This window comes from Lepidochelys olivacea (genome assembly GCF_965140295.1).
Source record: "Lepidochelys olivacea isolate rLepOli2 genome assembly, chromosome: 7".
Taxonomy (NCBI): Eukaryota; Metazoa; Chordata; order Testudines; family Cheloniidae; genus Lepidochelys; species Lepidochelys olivacea.
Window position 1 is genome coordinate 43,076,242 of NC_140417.1, and position 16,023 is coordinate 43,092,264.

Here is a 16,023-nt window from a genome sequence, read left to right on the forward strand (position 1 = left end):
TATTTCAGTGAAATCAAGCGTCAGGGAGCAACCCCCGGCAATAAAACATCAAAGGGAAGAGTGTGGGGGGAAGATCTGTGTGTATCCTGGTTTCGAATGGAATAGACCGTGTTTCCTTGCTGTGGACAAAGTCCTGCGATGAAAAGAAGAGGCCGGGTGAAAGGCTCCGGGGGGCATGTGTCATACACATCCGCCCCTCTCTCTTAATTTAACCCCCGGAGCGTGACTGAGCGCTGGATCTTAGTGGGTTAAAACGGGGCACCCCCTAGCCTTTTTCTGCTTTTACCCTCGCGTCCCAGGGCGCCTTGCTCCCCAGGAGGCAGGTGTCGGGGCAGAGCCGGGGCTCGCGCCGCAGCGAACGGGTGCTAGGGCGGGGGGCGCCCAGCAGCTGCAGAAAGTCCTGCCGTGCCGACGGGACTGAGCGCCGGGGATCGGGACGAGGCGTGGGGGCTGCCTGGCCCGGTGCCGGCGCAGGTGGATGCCCGTCCCCGCCCCGCGCAAAACTCAGCAAGTCGCTGCGCGGGGGCGTCTGAGCGCCCAAAAAGCCGGGAGGGAGGGGAGGGCAGAAGCGGGGAGGCGGCGGGCGCATGCGCTCCGCCTGGCCGTGCCATATTGGAATGAGGCGGCGAGCGGAGCGCCGGAGAGCCCGAGCCCCGGCAGCCAGCGGCGCAGGGCTGGAAAAACTCGCCGCAGGTAAGGCGGGCGCCGGCCGAGCCCCCCCGCGGGCGGAGCGGGGCCGGCCGCAGCTGCTGGGCGCGTTTTGCCGGCCGCTTGCGGGCCCCGCCGGCTTTTTCTCGCCTCCCGAAGTTTTGCTGCGGGAGGCGGCCAGGCAGGGCGGCAGGCGCAGCGCAGGGAGGAGGGAGCGGCGAGCGCGGCTCCCGGAGAGATGCGCGGGCTGGAGAGGGGCCGCTGCGGATGCGCCAGCCCGGCACGCAGCGGGCGGCCCCGCAACTCCCCGCGAAAGTCGCCGCGCGCTCGGAAGCGCCGGCCGCAGGGGAGCCCCGGCGGCCGCCCCAGAGGAGGCGTCCGGCTGCGCGCCCCTTGGCGAAGGGAGCCCGCGCGGCTGCCGCTTGCCAAAGTTCCCCCTGGGGGCAGGGGCTGTTCCTGTTCTCTGCCCCGGCCTCGCGCGGGGAGCCTTCCGCGCGGGGTCTGGGTCTCCCCGCTGCTGCCCGGCCACCTTCCCTAAAGCTCTGGCCCCATTTCGGCTCAGCAGCCTGGGGGGCCCGGCGGGGAGGGGGTCGATCCCGCTGGATGTAACCTCCCCCTCCCTCACTAACTGTGCGGCGGTGTGTGTGTGTTTTAGTTCAGCCTGAAGTCAGGTAGTTTTGTTCCCCTCCTGCTCGTTCCAAATAATTAAGTTAGTCAATTACAAATGTGAGCTGTCCTACTTGTCCCACGCCTCCCCCCTCCCCCGACAAAATGGCGTGTGGACGGGGATCTTTAAACGCAGGGATCTTTTGGATCTCCCTCCCCCGAAGAACAGCAGTGCAATATGCCGTGGGGCCGCGCTGCTCATGTGTTTTCCAGTCGGCCAGTGCATCCCTCCCGGGCGGAGACGAGTTCCACGGGGATCCGTGGGCGCTGCCCCATTCCGTGAATTGGCCTTTAAATCACTGACAAGGAGGTCATTGCTTTTATGCTGTGGCGAGAGCGGCAGAAGCCACAAATGCAGATTCCAGTTGTTTTAGTAAACGTTTCAATTGCAGAGTTGTATGAGGCCTCCGCTCCCTCCCCCCCTTCCCCCCCCCCCCAATGTAGGAACTGCTGGCAGCTCCCTCAGGACTTTGCACTGTGTTTAAAAACAATACTGCTCGTACTGCCTTCCCATTTTATATTTTGCTGCTTCTCCCCAGCCCCGTTTTCTTTCACTAACGGGATGTGCTCAAGAAAACAAGATCTTTGTTTCTTTAGGAGTTCATCTGCCTTGATAGCTCATTCTGCCCCTGAAGTGGTAAATCCTCCATTTGTGACACTAGCACTTGGTTGCTGTGGAGATTATGATGATGCCATAGGACTCGAACTTCACTTTAGGGCAATAAGATAGGGGGGAAACAAAAGTAAACTGCAGAGGAGAGGAGAAAATGTGACACAAGCACAATTGTTCCTAAATGGGCAAGATTCTGAAAGCTTTCCATGGGCATCAGCAGCAATTATTATTCTCTCTCTTCCCTCCTCCTCCCTCCCCCCCCCCCCCCAAAAAAAAAAAATCTTGGCTGGGTGAGGGGAATGAGTCTAGGGTAGAAATAGGGCAGGGAAAAGAAAAACAAGCCAGGCAGTTACTGTGAGTTTCTAACAAGGTGGGCTATTAATATCCCACAAGGCCTTCCTTTAGATTACATAATAGGCCAGGGTGATGGCTGTTTAATGGTCCCAGGTGGGCTCTACTGGAATGATTACATGTACTTTGGAGAAACTTGTTGCCATCATAAAAAGTGATTAAAAACAGTAACATTCATGTCATAGTTTTACCCACTTTGACAGTAGAATTCTACTGTAAGATGTTTTAGTGGTTTTTGTAGCGAAGAAAAAAGGCCTACATTGCTGCTTCTCTTCTGTCAGCTCCCTCCAGGGAGCTTGTTGCTGACAGTAGCCTGGGAGGTTACCATAGTGAACATTTTAGTAATCCAGAATGTAAGGTGCATGATTCTGAAATCACTGGAAAAACTAAGATCTATCTTGCAAGTTATAAAGATAACTTTGTGTTGCAACATACAGTAGATTTATGGTGAATGTGGATTAGTTACTTAGCAGTTGGCTTCTAATGACAAAGAATAAAAGTTTGTAAACTCTCCATAGCAGGGAATATCACTTATTGCTTGTATAGCACCTAGTACAATGGAGCTCTGACTTAGTTAAGGCCTGTAGTGTTACTGCAATATAATTGATTTACTTTACTTCAAAGAATAATGTAAGATGGCAGTAAGCTAGTAAATTGTGAACATTTTGAGGGACTCACTTACAGTTGGTGTTCTAGCTATACACTTTACAATTTAAAATGTTAAATATGCATTATAAAATGATCTGCTACGGAAACACATCTGTTTGCCTCCTTCCTTAATTTCAGTTTTCTTAGGTTTTGCAAAATAATTGCATTTTACTTCGATTTGTTTCTTGCCACTCTGGTTGGAGGATGAGAATGTGATCTGTCTATTCCAGCACCATTATTAGTGGAGTAATAGGAAGAGATACTTGAATGAGTTATGGAACAACTTAGGCTTCAGTGGCTGTAAAACTGAAAGAGCTCACTTCAAACACCTTTTTGTGGTTTGTGTTGCTTTAAAATGAAAGGGTGGGGAGAATGCAGTTTACTAATTTTTAGTTTACTTTTTGCTGGGTGACTTAATTTCACTTGGTAGAACAGTGAAGTGTTCCATGGCCCTAAAGCTGGTGCACAGATTTCACCACAGGAAAAATGCTGCACAGAATAAATATCGGAGCTAACGCGACTGACTTAGTAATTATTGATCCATCACAATTTTTCTTTTATTCTTCTTCATTGACTTCCTACTGTTGAATTACCTTATCTGATTCTTTAACTGAACAATTGTTTAGTAGACTGCTGGTTTTACAGCATGGGGAAAATAGAGTGTAAGGAAACAAGCTAGCATCTGACAGTATTCCTGGTTGGATGCTTGGATTTTTATATTCTCTGCACCCTTTCAGTGCCTTGCATCTGAGGTTTTCAAAGGGCTTTACACAGAATTGATCCTCACAACTGTTGCCAATCAAGGATTTTGTTAATATTTTATGGATAGTTTTTGGTGGTGTGTTCCTCAGCAAACCAGTGGCAGGTCTAAGAATAGCATCCTGGCCTTTTGATTTTCAGTCCCTGTGCCCTTCCACGCACACCTTTTCCAAATCCATACTGTTCCATTCTGCAGGTCGCTTGTAACTTCACAGCACTGCTTCTGTTTACAAAGTCCTGCCATAGTAACATGCTGCTATGATGCGGACATTGATACGGTCACCTTCTGGTAGCCAGACATAAGTAACCAGATTTAAGTAATGCAGTCCAAAGGGTTGGGAGCTTATTTACATGAGCATGTTATTTACAGAAGGGAGTAAATTAAACTTACTAAAGGTTTCAGAGTAACAGCCATGTTAGTCTGTATTTGCAAAAACAAAAGGAGTACTTGTGGCACCTTAGAGACTAACCAATTTATTTGAGCATAAGCTTTCGTGAGCTACGAAGTGAACTGTAGCTCATGAAAGCTTATTCTCAAACAAATTGGTTAGTCTCTAAGGTGCCACAAGTACTGAGCTGTAGCTCACGAAAGCTAACCAATTTATTTGAACATAAGCTTTCGGTTAGCTTTCGTGAGCTACAGCTCAGTACTTGTGGCACCTTAGAGACTAACCAATTTGTTTGAGAATAAGCTTTCATGAGCTACAGCTCACTTCGTAGCTCACGAAAGCTTATGCTCAAATAAATTGGTTAGTCTCTAAGGTGACACAAGTACTCCTTTTCTTTTTGCAAACTTACTAAAATGTGCTGTAAATGCAGGGAAAATCGAACATGGGGAAAGTATTATGTGAGGCGGTCATATTAGAAGTTCCTTCTTACACATAACTGAAATTCTTGTCATATGTGATCTTCCTGTATCAGTTAGCAGTGCTAACAATAATTTTAACACTACAGGAGAACAGGTAGATTGTCTTGTTATCCTTCAAGGTAGTTTCCTTTTCAGGTGCATATTTTCATAGTACTATAACATAAGTTAATTATGTAGTATACAGAGGATCTTACCTGTCATGTCTTCTCTTATTAAATGCATGCTTGTAACAGAAGATTTATGGGTTCTGAGGAAGTGAAGTGTTTACTACTACTACTACTACGAAACCTGTTTAGCTAGTGTACATCTAATGTAGCTATGTAGAATAGCAAACAGGGATACTACTTGATGTCTAATGGATTTTAAATATTTGCCTGTTCGTGGTTTGGAGCAGTAGCATGTTTCTGTGCTAGACTGGTAGGGGATGTCAGTTTCTTCTGTTTGTTTTGTTTTCCCCCCAGTGCTGCTGGAATATGGCTCTAAAGTTAGAGAGGGACTCAACTAGTTTTAGGCCCCCTATTTAGATGTGACAGACTTTTGTTTGTTTTCAGGGACTTTTACAAAATAGGATAGCTCTTAATCTAAACAAGCTTTAAGTAAAAACAAACATTTTCCTGACTTTCTGAAGACAAACATCGTTTTAATAGGTAGGATCCTGAAAGTGAAACTCATTAGTCCACTTTTTCCAAACTGAGTAAAGGTGAAAAGGAAATTAAATTTAAAAATATGTTAATTTTTAATAATCTCATTTTAGTAACAAGCAAAGATTTGCTTTTTAAACTGAGTTTCATATGACTGACTTCCTAACAATCCGTAAAATACTCTATTCTTGCTAATATGAGACAAATATTGTAAAAATGTACAAAAGAGGTATCAAAGTGCAACTTCCATGCTTTACTGCTAAGTGAGCAATGCGGGTTCCAACAGCACAAAATATATAAAGTCTACTGTTCACATTGCATTAAAACAGCATGTAAGATGCATGTCGATCCATAAAACTGTCAGCCAAATCCAACAAAAGGGAGGGAAAATCTTTGCACTTGCAGAGCAAAAGAAAAATCAATGTTCTCAGGGCGCTTTTTTTAAAAACAAGCTTAACTTATGATAAGTGAGGTCATAGTTCTAAAACTTACTCTGAAACTCACAAAGAAATATCTCTCCTGAAGTACATGACATTGAGTACTGCTGTAGGAATGTTACAGTGCATTCTTAATATGGCATAGTTTATGGGAACCCACTATTTAAAAATTTAAGAAGTGACTTTCTTTTAGACAAAGTGTGATCTGAGTATAGGTCAGAACCAGAATCTCCTGAATTTTAATTTCACCTCTAGCAATGACTCTCTATGTGGCACTGTGAAGCTTTGTATTTCCTGTCTGTTTCAACATATGTAGTAATAGGACTATGCTCATATGGTTAATGTGTGGATTAGTGTTTGTAAAACACTTTGAAGATGTAAAGTATAAGTGCTAAGCAGTGGTAGCTTTATACTTCAATGTTGTTTTTTTGTTGTTTTTTTTCCCCACTACTGAAGTAACACCTAGAGTCTCCAATCAGGATTGCAGGGCACTGTGCCAGGCACAGTACAGACAAAACTTATAATATGTCAGCCACTTTTTGCAGGGACATGTGACTGTTGGGTAGTATACAGCAACAAGAGAGCATGATCAAGACTTACAAGAACTGAATCGTTCTAAAGTGTTTTTTGAAAAACACTATGATTTCAGCTTTCTCAAGCCTTATGTATTTATTGGTAATAAACATAGCTGTGTGTACGGCTGCTAACTTTCTGCTGCAGTGAGTACTGTTGGCATGTAGTGCAAGGACTGCAAACCAGCTTTTGAGGGATACCTTCCTCTTAGGCTGAAAAGGAGGTCCCTAAATTTTCAGTATTTAACAAAAATTTCTTATTGTAACTGGTTTCAGAGTAGTAGCCTTGTTAGTCTGTATCTGCAAAAAGAAAATGAGTACTTGTGGCACCTTAGAGACTAACAAATTTATTTGAGCATAAGCTTTCAGTCTCTAAGGTGCCCCAAGTACTCATTTTTCTTTTTATTGTAACTGACAACTTTCAGCACAAATAACCCTGGTAAATTAACCTGGTTGCAGCTAATTATTTATGGACACTATAACTAGCAACTGACCAGTATCATAAATCTTAACAATTTGTGGGGGTTAAATGGACCATAAGCAGTCCTTTGCTCTCTCTTTGGGTCAGCCTTGGCAAGAACTTGCTGGTATTCAAAGTCACTGTTTGTACTACTGAGCCACTTAATTTATAGTGGTTTGGTTTATTTGCCATTACATTTTAGGATATTCTTCTTCATTACAAAAATGACCTCCTTTCTTCAGAGACATCAGTTAGAAGGGATTTTCCTTTATAACAGATGAATCTGATGTTGTCTGGAAATTATGGGGCTATCAGACCAACTTTGATATTCTGTGTGTGTGCAGATCTTGGCTTTTAGAACTAAATCCTATGCAGTGCTGAGTACTCTCATCTCCCATTTTAGTTGATAGGAATTGAGGGCTCTCAGTGCGCCTCAAGAGCACCTATCTTGGAGGATTGGGTCTTCGGTTTGAAAATAAGAGTAGAAATTGTGGAATTTGGTAGTAAGAAATCCTGCAGGCTCTTGATGTTTGTGTCATTGCTAATATTTTCCAGGAGTGCAGGTGGGTGAAGCAGGAACGCTGCAGTAGATAATTTTTGGGGAAAAGTGTTGAATTAATGTAATCTCAGACTTCCTTTCTTTTGGAAACAGAGATGAATTCTGTAAACAGCATGTTCAGGATCTTCTTTTTCTTTTCCCCAAAAGAATGTGATTGAGTTGGAAAGTGAAGACCCTTCCCCATAATGTTGTCATGCACAATCAAAACTGATATCATGTTTCACTTCAGAGGTGGCTGTTTCTCAGCTTTGGGTTAAGTAGTTTGTCAGTGTGTGTCTTGTCAATTTCTTAGTGTCCTTTGGGATTTGAGGTGTCAAATGTAAGATTTTTTTCTTCTCTAAAAAGAGCCTGAATGCATAGCGATAGTGTCCTACTAAGATATATGGATATATATATGGATTATCTAGGTACCTGGGAAAATTGGGAGTTGAATTGTGAAGGTTCAGATATGGTCCAAATTCATCCTTTGAGTAATTCCATTAAATGTATTGCTTTTCTCATTAGAGGCAATGACAATCTTATTTCTAAACATGAATTATTTGTCTTCTGAGATGCATTTAAGGGCCATTACATTTTGGAAGCATTTTGTATAAAGTTTAATGGTGGCTTATTTCAGAATTTCTGCTAGCAAACCTCTTCATTCTGTAAAGGCTACCCTAAACTAGGGACATCTGACAAGTTTCCCAATCTTGCCACCACTGCCTCTCTTGCAGGGAGGCTGCCACTGGCTTTCATGACCAGATTTGCTCTGAAAAAGGTTAGATGAAACAGTGCATAAAAAAAGCTGCCTTTCTAAATTTTAAAACTCTTAAAATAACCTCTTCTGTATTGCAAGCCTGACAAATATGCATATACGCTTTCACTTTTTGTAATATCTAACTCTGTGTGGCAAATATGTAATGGATGCAAAGACTTACTGCAATAAGGTATACTACATAAAAAGAAAAGGAGTACTTGTGGCACCTTAGAGACGAACAAATTTATTTGAGCATACGCTTCATCAGATGAAAGCTTGTGCTCAAATAAAGTTGTTCGTCTCTAAGGTGCCACAAGTACTCCTTTTTCTTTTTGCGGATACAGACTAACACGGCTGCTACTCTGAAACCTGTCAGTATACTACATAGTTGCACAGTATCATATAAAGAACTAACCAAATACTAAGAACTTGAGCATATAAAAATAGGTGCACAACTTCTCACCAAACGCTATCGGATAACATGTGTTGCAGTTTGGCCCACCCACCTCCTCAGTACAAGATGTGACAATGTTACAAAAACTTCAATAGAGAAATAATTGAAGAAAGCAAGTGTTCCTTTTATGGTTAACTCAGTTCAGTGTGACTCAAAGTAATACCATGAGGGTTAAAATTGCCTAATGAATAAAACTCAGAACCAAAGTAGGAACAGTTTTAATCATACAACACTAATTGGCCAGCTGGATAAGAGTTGAACTCTTTTAACTCATTAAGACTTGGAAAGCCAGGCCCCAAATATCTCTTCCATCCTTTAAAATGATTGTGACAGGATCGCCTGGGTGCAGCCTGGGACTGCTGTGCCCCCTAAACTCTCCAGCCTGGGCTATCTCTCACAATGCCTTGCTAGTGAGGAGCAGCAAACCCTCCAGGAGCTGTTATCACTCAGCACAACAGCATGTGGTGCCCCACACCCAGCTAGATTGTATAAATGCTCCCAGAGCCACTCCTGAATCATGCAGGGAAAGGCACCAGCCAAATCCCCACCCCAGCTCGCAGCACTGTACCTCAGGAATATACCATCTTGCACTGCTCCAGATGGGTAATGCAAATTTATTAATTGGTTTGCCACTTCATCTATGGAAAGTGGGTATACACCTGCCTTTGTAAACCTGAGCAGTTTTGTCACATACTTCATACAAACTCACTGGTAAAGATTAGTAATCAAACTTCTTTAACTGTTTAAGATTTTTTTTAAATGACTATAAGTGATAGGCAAAAAGTCAGAGTTCGTTACCAAAATAAAACATATAAGCACGCAGTCTAAACTCTCAACCCTATTAGACTAGGCAACATCTAGATTAAGCAGTTTTTCTCACCGCACTGGCTATTGCAGTCCTTAATATACAGATTCGCCCCTTAAATCTAGGTCAGTCTCCTCTGTTGTTGACAGGTTTCAGAGTAGCAGCCGTTTTAGTCTGTATCCGCAAAAAGAAAAGGAGGACTTGTGGCAAGATAGACTAACCAATTTATTTGAGCATAAGCTTTCGTGAGCTACAGCTCACTTCATCGGATGCATATCCTCCTTTTCTTTTTTTTTTTCTCCTCTGTTGGAGTCTCAAGTCTTCAGTGTCCTTGCTGGTTTCAGCATAGTGGGGGCAGGAGAAAAGCAAAGCATGGGCCTGCTATGTTCTGTTTTATACCCTCATGTGCTTGGGGAACACACAAGTCCAGGCATGTCTGGTGGGCATTACTGATTCTCTAGGCAAGCTTTCCCCTGGTGTGGCCTCCTGTGGGTGCATCACTGAATTGTAGCTTGATTGCTGGACGATGGTTGTTGATGTGTTGTTTGATACCCCACCCGGGTGTTGGTTAATTTCCTTGATGTTGCCTCTGGGGAGCTGATATTTGGCTGATTCCCTGATTTACAGCATGTTTTAGTGACAACCATACAACACGGTTCTCATAATTTCATATGCATTAATGATATACATATATGGATAGGTTATGATCTGCTGAAAGAAATTTTGCTTTCTGCTGATACCTTACAAGGCATGCTTTATATGTAAGATCACGATTATATAAAAATGAGGAATATGAGCGTTACAGGATGCTCCCCCAAGGTATAGAATGTCACAGTGATAGATAAATATTTTTTTTCTTTCCTCCCTGCTCTCTTTCAAATCTGGATGCAACGAAGTTATTGGTGAGGTGCTATGATCCAGCATCCCATCAAATTGCCTTGAGACCCTGGAGCAGGGTGCTGCTTCTATGGTATTAGTATTGTAGAATGTAGATATTAAAAGTCAGTTTCACTTAATTATCATTAACGCTTGGCAAATGTAAAAAAAATTTTAATTTACCTGGTAACAATGGTTTATAACAATTGTATACAAACTATATACTGTATCTATGGCAAAAATATCAGCATGGGATGTTTCCAAATAGTCATCTTTTCAGAAAGTCAAACTATAATAAGTTGGACTGATTCAGGGAATTTTTCAAATGTATTTCAGAGCCCATAGACTTCGAATCTAGGAATTCGGAATCAACTTATCCTGTAGAGGGATAAGTTTCAGAGTAGCAGCCGTGTTAGTCTGTCGTCGCAAAAAGAAAAGGAGTGGCACCTTAGAGACTAACCAATTTATTTGAGCATAAGCTTTCGTGAGCTACAGCTCACTTCATCAATTGTGGGATAAGTACATCCAGTCATGAAGAAAAACACCTTATTTCTGAGAAATTGGATTTTGGTGTACTGTGGAATATCTTCTGCTCTTTACTTAACCCCTTTGCAAACTTTTACCTTTATAGTGGGCCTGGGGGTTCTCACAATAAATTTTTTGGTGGCCTCAAAGTGCGACCACCAACTCTCACTGGTGGCTGCACTGACACTTCTTCCGAAAATACTTAATTAACTTTAGGGAAAAGCAATTAAGTATGCACAGATACACATCCAAATAATAGTAATTTATATTTGTAGGTTGCTTTGGCAGACTCAATAATAAAAATAATGCTGCCTCCCCCTTCGGGAGTGATATTTGTATTAGGGCTGTCAAGTGATTAAAAAATAATTGCGGTGTTAAACAATAACAGAATACCATTTATTTAAATATTTTTGGATGTTTTCTACATTTTCAAATATATTGATTTCCATTACAACACAGAATACAAAGTGTACAGTGCTCACTTTATATTTATTACAAATATTTGCACTGTAAAAACAAAAGAAATAGTATTTTTCAATTCACGTAGTGCAATCTCTTTATCATGGAAGTTGACCCTACAAATGTAGAATCATGTACAAAAATAACTTCATTCAAAAACAAAACAATGTAAAACTTTAGAGCCTACAAGTCCACTCAGCCCTACTTCTTGTTCAGCCAGTCGCTAAGACAAACAAGTTTGTTTACATTTGCAGAAGATAATGCTGCCTACTTCTTGTTTACAATGTCACCTGAAAGTGAGAACAGGTGTTTGCATGGCACTGTTGTAGCCAGCATCACAAGATATTTACATGCCAGATGCGCAGCTGGGGACTGGAACTGCGTGGCTGTAGCCAGGGATCAGAGCCTGCGCAGCCGGAGGTGGGGTCAGCGCCCTCGGCCAGTGCCTGCCGCCACATGGCCAGAAACCAGGGCTGCATGGCTAGATCCAGGAGTCAGTGCCTGCTGCTTCGTGACTGGAGCCTACACTCACTGCTGCGGGCCAGGGCTAGGGTTGGCATGCGTGGCCAGAGCCTGGGAACAGAGCTGTAGATTGACGCCTGCAGCTGGGGCAGGGGATCAGGGGCAGGGGCTGCATGGCCAGAACTGGGGGCCAGAGGCCAACTGCAGCTCTGTGGATGGAGCCGAGGGTTGGCACCCAAAGCCTTGCGGTTGGAGCCTGCTGCCCCAGATGCAGATTACCCACAGCTGCATGGCCAGCGCCCACCACTGTGCAGCCAGAGCTTGGGACTGGAGCTGGGGGGCGGTGCCTGCTGCCACAAAGCTGGAACCAGGGCCCAGAGGCTGATGCCCTGCAGCCGGAGCAAGGGGGTGTCAGTACCCACTGCCCCATGGTTGGAACCTGGGGTTGCATGGCCAGGCTCCTGAAATCCTACCTCTGGAGCCTGGTGCCAAAATTCCCTCCCCCCCCCCCCCCCCAAGAACTCACCTTGCTACTGCAGCGTTGTGCCCCACCTCCCCTCTCCAGAGGTGGTGCATCCAGGAGCAACAAGGGGGAGGGGGATGGGCAAATGCTTTACCTGCCTCCCCTCCTCCTCCTGCCCCCGTCCACCCCCACCAGAGGCTGCACAAAACCCCCCGGCAGCTGATAGACTGAAAAATACTAGGGAGAGTCTGACAGCTGTCGTTGAAGAAGAACTGCAGGGAGCTGAATAAAGCATTTTTTGTCTGTCTTCTCTGGGATCAGGTTTCATGTCTAGCTTTAGACCATGTCTACACTTCCACTTAAGTCAGTAAAACTTACGTTGCTCAGGGGTGTGAAAAAAATCACATGTTTAGCAGGCATAAGTGGTAGTGTGCACAGCGCTATGTCAGCAGGAGAGCTTCTCCCACCAATATCGCTGCTGCCGCTTGTTGGGGGTGGTTTAATTTATGTCAGTGGGAGACCTCTCTCCCATTGGCGTAGAGTGGCTAACTGAGAGATCTTACAGTGGCTCAGCTGCATCAGTACAGCTGTACTGCCGTAAGGTCTCTAGTGTAGACGTTCATTAATAAATGAAATAAGTTTGTGGTCTAAGCTCCATCCACAGTGGAGAGGAGTCTACAGTGGAAGAACAGTGCTATATATGGGCCTCAATTCTGCAAGCTGCTTCGCTTCTTTGTGTTGTAGATGCTGAATGGGAATTCGGGGTGCTGAGCGCTGAACAGGATCCGATCCATAACTGAGCACAATTGGTGGTACGTGCACTGGAGAAGCTGGCACTCAGGTGATAGACTGTGCTCTCTCTGATTGTACTGAAACTTCCTAGAGTAGGTGGTCTCTAAGTTATATCAGAGTTTCATAATAGAGTATGAGGAACAATATGGGGGAGCCAAGAGAGCAGCTGTACAATGGGTATTGGCCTTTGGGCCTATTCAGAGGGAACTTCAGTTTCTATTGCTGTCAGTCTCTTAATGTTTATGAACACATGTATTCTGAAACAAGAAATTTAGCCGATGAAGCCTAAATGGAATTATTTTAATACTGGAAAATTGTTCCCATATGCTCCTATGTGCAGAGGATTCTAATTCTGGCAACTGTTATATTAAAATGAGTTTTCTGTTTGTGTTTAATTAGTAAAGGCATTCTGTTTCAATGGTGGAAGGCTGGGGTATATGACAGACATCCTGAGGACACCCCTTTTCTGTCACTGTAAATACTTTGATTTGTCCTCAGACTTGATTTGATCTACTCTATTCACTTAACTGTGGTGCCTGTATTTTTTTTTCATTATAAAATGACCTCTGTCTCTGCAACCATGAAATAAAGCATCCTTTAGTTCTGCTGTGCAGCACAGAATATTTTAACTAAACACTGATTATTGGCTGCTGGAAGAGCCTGTTGCACTCTAGAGCCCAGGTTCACTTATTTACATTTTTACTAAACCACAATAAAATCACCTAAGCAATGCTTGCCAACCATTTCAATGTACACTAAACACATAAAACAGTTACCCTGATCAAATAAATAGATCTGTTAACTTTACGTTGTCATTAACTTCTCTCTGCATGATCCCTGTTACAGTCCCACATCCCCAACACCTCTCTCATGTAAGCACGAGGATATGGGTCTTGCTCATTCAGTAAGGTTAATCATAGCAATATGTTTATATTTTTAAAATCTAAGGGCCATATCTCCTACATGAACCACTCTTGCAAAAGACATGGAGTAATTTAGAGGGCCTAATGTGCTGCTACTTCATGCCTTGCAGTCAGTTACACCTGAGCAAACCAAGTGTAAAATGTTACCCTTGGTAAAAGTGAATGGAGAAGTTGGGTTAGCCAGACTTCTAAAAACATACTAGCCTAACTGAATCCAGTGAAATGAGTTTCCTTGCTGTTAATGAGTGTATCTGTTCAGTCTCAGTAAAATGCACTTCTTACCTCTCTGTACTCTGCATGGTTTCCTTTTCCGTTTGTGACAGTTTGCTCAGCTCTTCTGAGTTTACATTTGTCTAATTTAGATAGAGAGCACTGCATGGATTTAATCTTCGTTTGTGTTTCAAGGGTTATCTCCCCAACCATAAGGGCTAGAAACTTTTTTTTTTTTAAATGAAAGCTTAGATTCTGGGGAATTTGAGGCTCTCCATGGGGAAAAATTCCTGGGTATTTTTGTAGCCCTGTTCTTTACTCATTTTGAATGTACACTTTGTGTGTAGGTGTGATGAGGCCTGAAGTAATTATTTAAAAAAAAACAAAAAAAACCTCTTGCTACTCTTAGAAGTAAATGTTCACAGCATTGCTCAGCTGTGCATTTTTCTTTTGGAGTTGAGGGCAGTGCTTAAACCATCTCTCTCTTCTTAAAGTTGCACACAAGACCACACTTTCCACTAGTGTTCTGTTAGCAGTTAGATGGGGATTTATGCTTTCTTAGCACCAGAGGGGTGTTTTTGAAAAACCCTGTACAATAAAGATTTTTTCAAAATTAAACGTTTCTCATTTTATTAGAATCTATCTTTGCTGATGGATTTGTACAGCATTCTGTATATATGGCACTCTAGAGAGCATTTAAAAAGCATTGTCCCTACTTTAAAGAGCTTGCTAATATATGTGAGACATGTTCAGATACAGCAGAAGAGTACCCAGAAGTCACCTACCACAGGACAGGCCCAACAAAGAAAATAGAATGCCACTAGCTGTCACCTTATGCCCCCCACTGAAACCTCTCCAGCACATCAGAGATCTACAACCTATCCTGAAAAATGATCCCTCACTCTCACAGACCTTGGGAGACAGACTAGTCCTCACTTACAGCCAGCTCCCCAATCTGAAGCAAATACTCACCAGCAACCACACAACAAAAACACTAACTCAGGAACCTATCCTTGCAACAAAGCCCATTGCCAACTGTGCCCAAATATCTATTCAGGGGGACACCATCATAGGGCCTAATCACATCAGCCACACTAGGCTCGTTCACCTATACATCTACTAATGTAATATATGCCAGCAGTGTCCCTCTGCCTTGTGCATTGGCCAAACCAGACAGTCTCTACATAAAAGAATAAGTGGACGCAAATCAGACATCAAGAATTATAACATTCAAAAACCAGTTGGAGAACACTTCAGTCTCTCTGCCACTTCTAGGTCTGTAATCAAGTGACCAATATTACAACAAAAAAACTTCAAAAACAGACTCTGAGACTGCTGAATTGGCATTAATTTGCAAACTGGACACCATTAAATTAGGCTTGAATAAAGACTGGGAGTGGATGTGTGATTACACAAAGTAAAACTATTTCCCCATATTTATTCCACCGCCCACCCCCCACTGTTCCTCATACATTCCTGTCAACTGCTGGAAATGGCCCACCTTGATTATCACTACAAAAGGTTTTTTCTCTCCTTCTGGGAATAGCTCGCCTTACCCGATCACTCTCCTTACAGTAAAAAGAAAAGGAGGACTTGTGGCACCTTAGAGACTAACCAATTTATTAGAGCATAAGCTTTCGTGAGCTACAGCTCACTTCCTCAGATGCATATCGTGGAAACTGCAGCAGGCTTTATATATACACAGAGAATATGAAACAATACCTATTCCCACCCCACTGTCCTGCTGGTAATAGCTTATCTAAAGTGATTTCCAGCACAAATCCAGGTTTTCTCACCCTCCACCCCCCCACACAAATTCACTCTCCTGCTGGTGATAGCCCATCCAAAGTGACAACTCTTTACACAATGTGCATGACAATCAAGCTGGGCTATTTCCTGCATAAATCCAGGTTTTCTCACATCCCCCCCACCCCCATACACACACAAACTCACTCTCCTGCTGGTAATAGCTCATCCAAACTGACCACTCTTCAAGTTAAAATCCAAGTTAAACCAGAACATCTGGGGGGGGGGGGGGTAGGAAAAAACAAGAGGAAACAGGCTACCTTGCATAATGACTTAGCCACTCCAAGTCT

The 16,023-nt window shown here is 43.3% G+C and overlaps 1 protein-coding gene across 2 annotated transcripts in view; it reads left to right on the forward strand.

The window, feature by feature from the left end:
- The first annotated feature begins 613 nt into the window (after window positions 1–613).
- Window positions 614–16,023, forward strand: part of SFMBT1 (Scm like with four mbt domains 1) — a 142,920-nt gene continuing 127,510 nt past the window's right edge. The window contains exon 1 of one of the 2 annotated variants that reach the window (XM_084635383.1): window positions 614–693. The gene's annotated coding sequence lies outside the window, so the exon portion shown is untranslated. The remainder of the gene's footprint in view (window positions 694–16,023) is intronic. The other variant, XM_084635382.1, reaches the window with a different exon arrangement.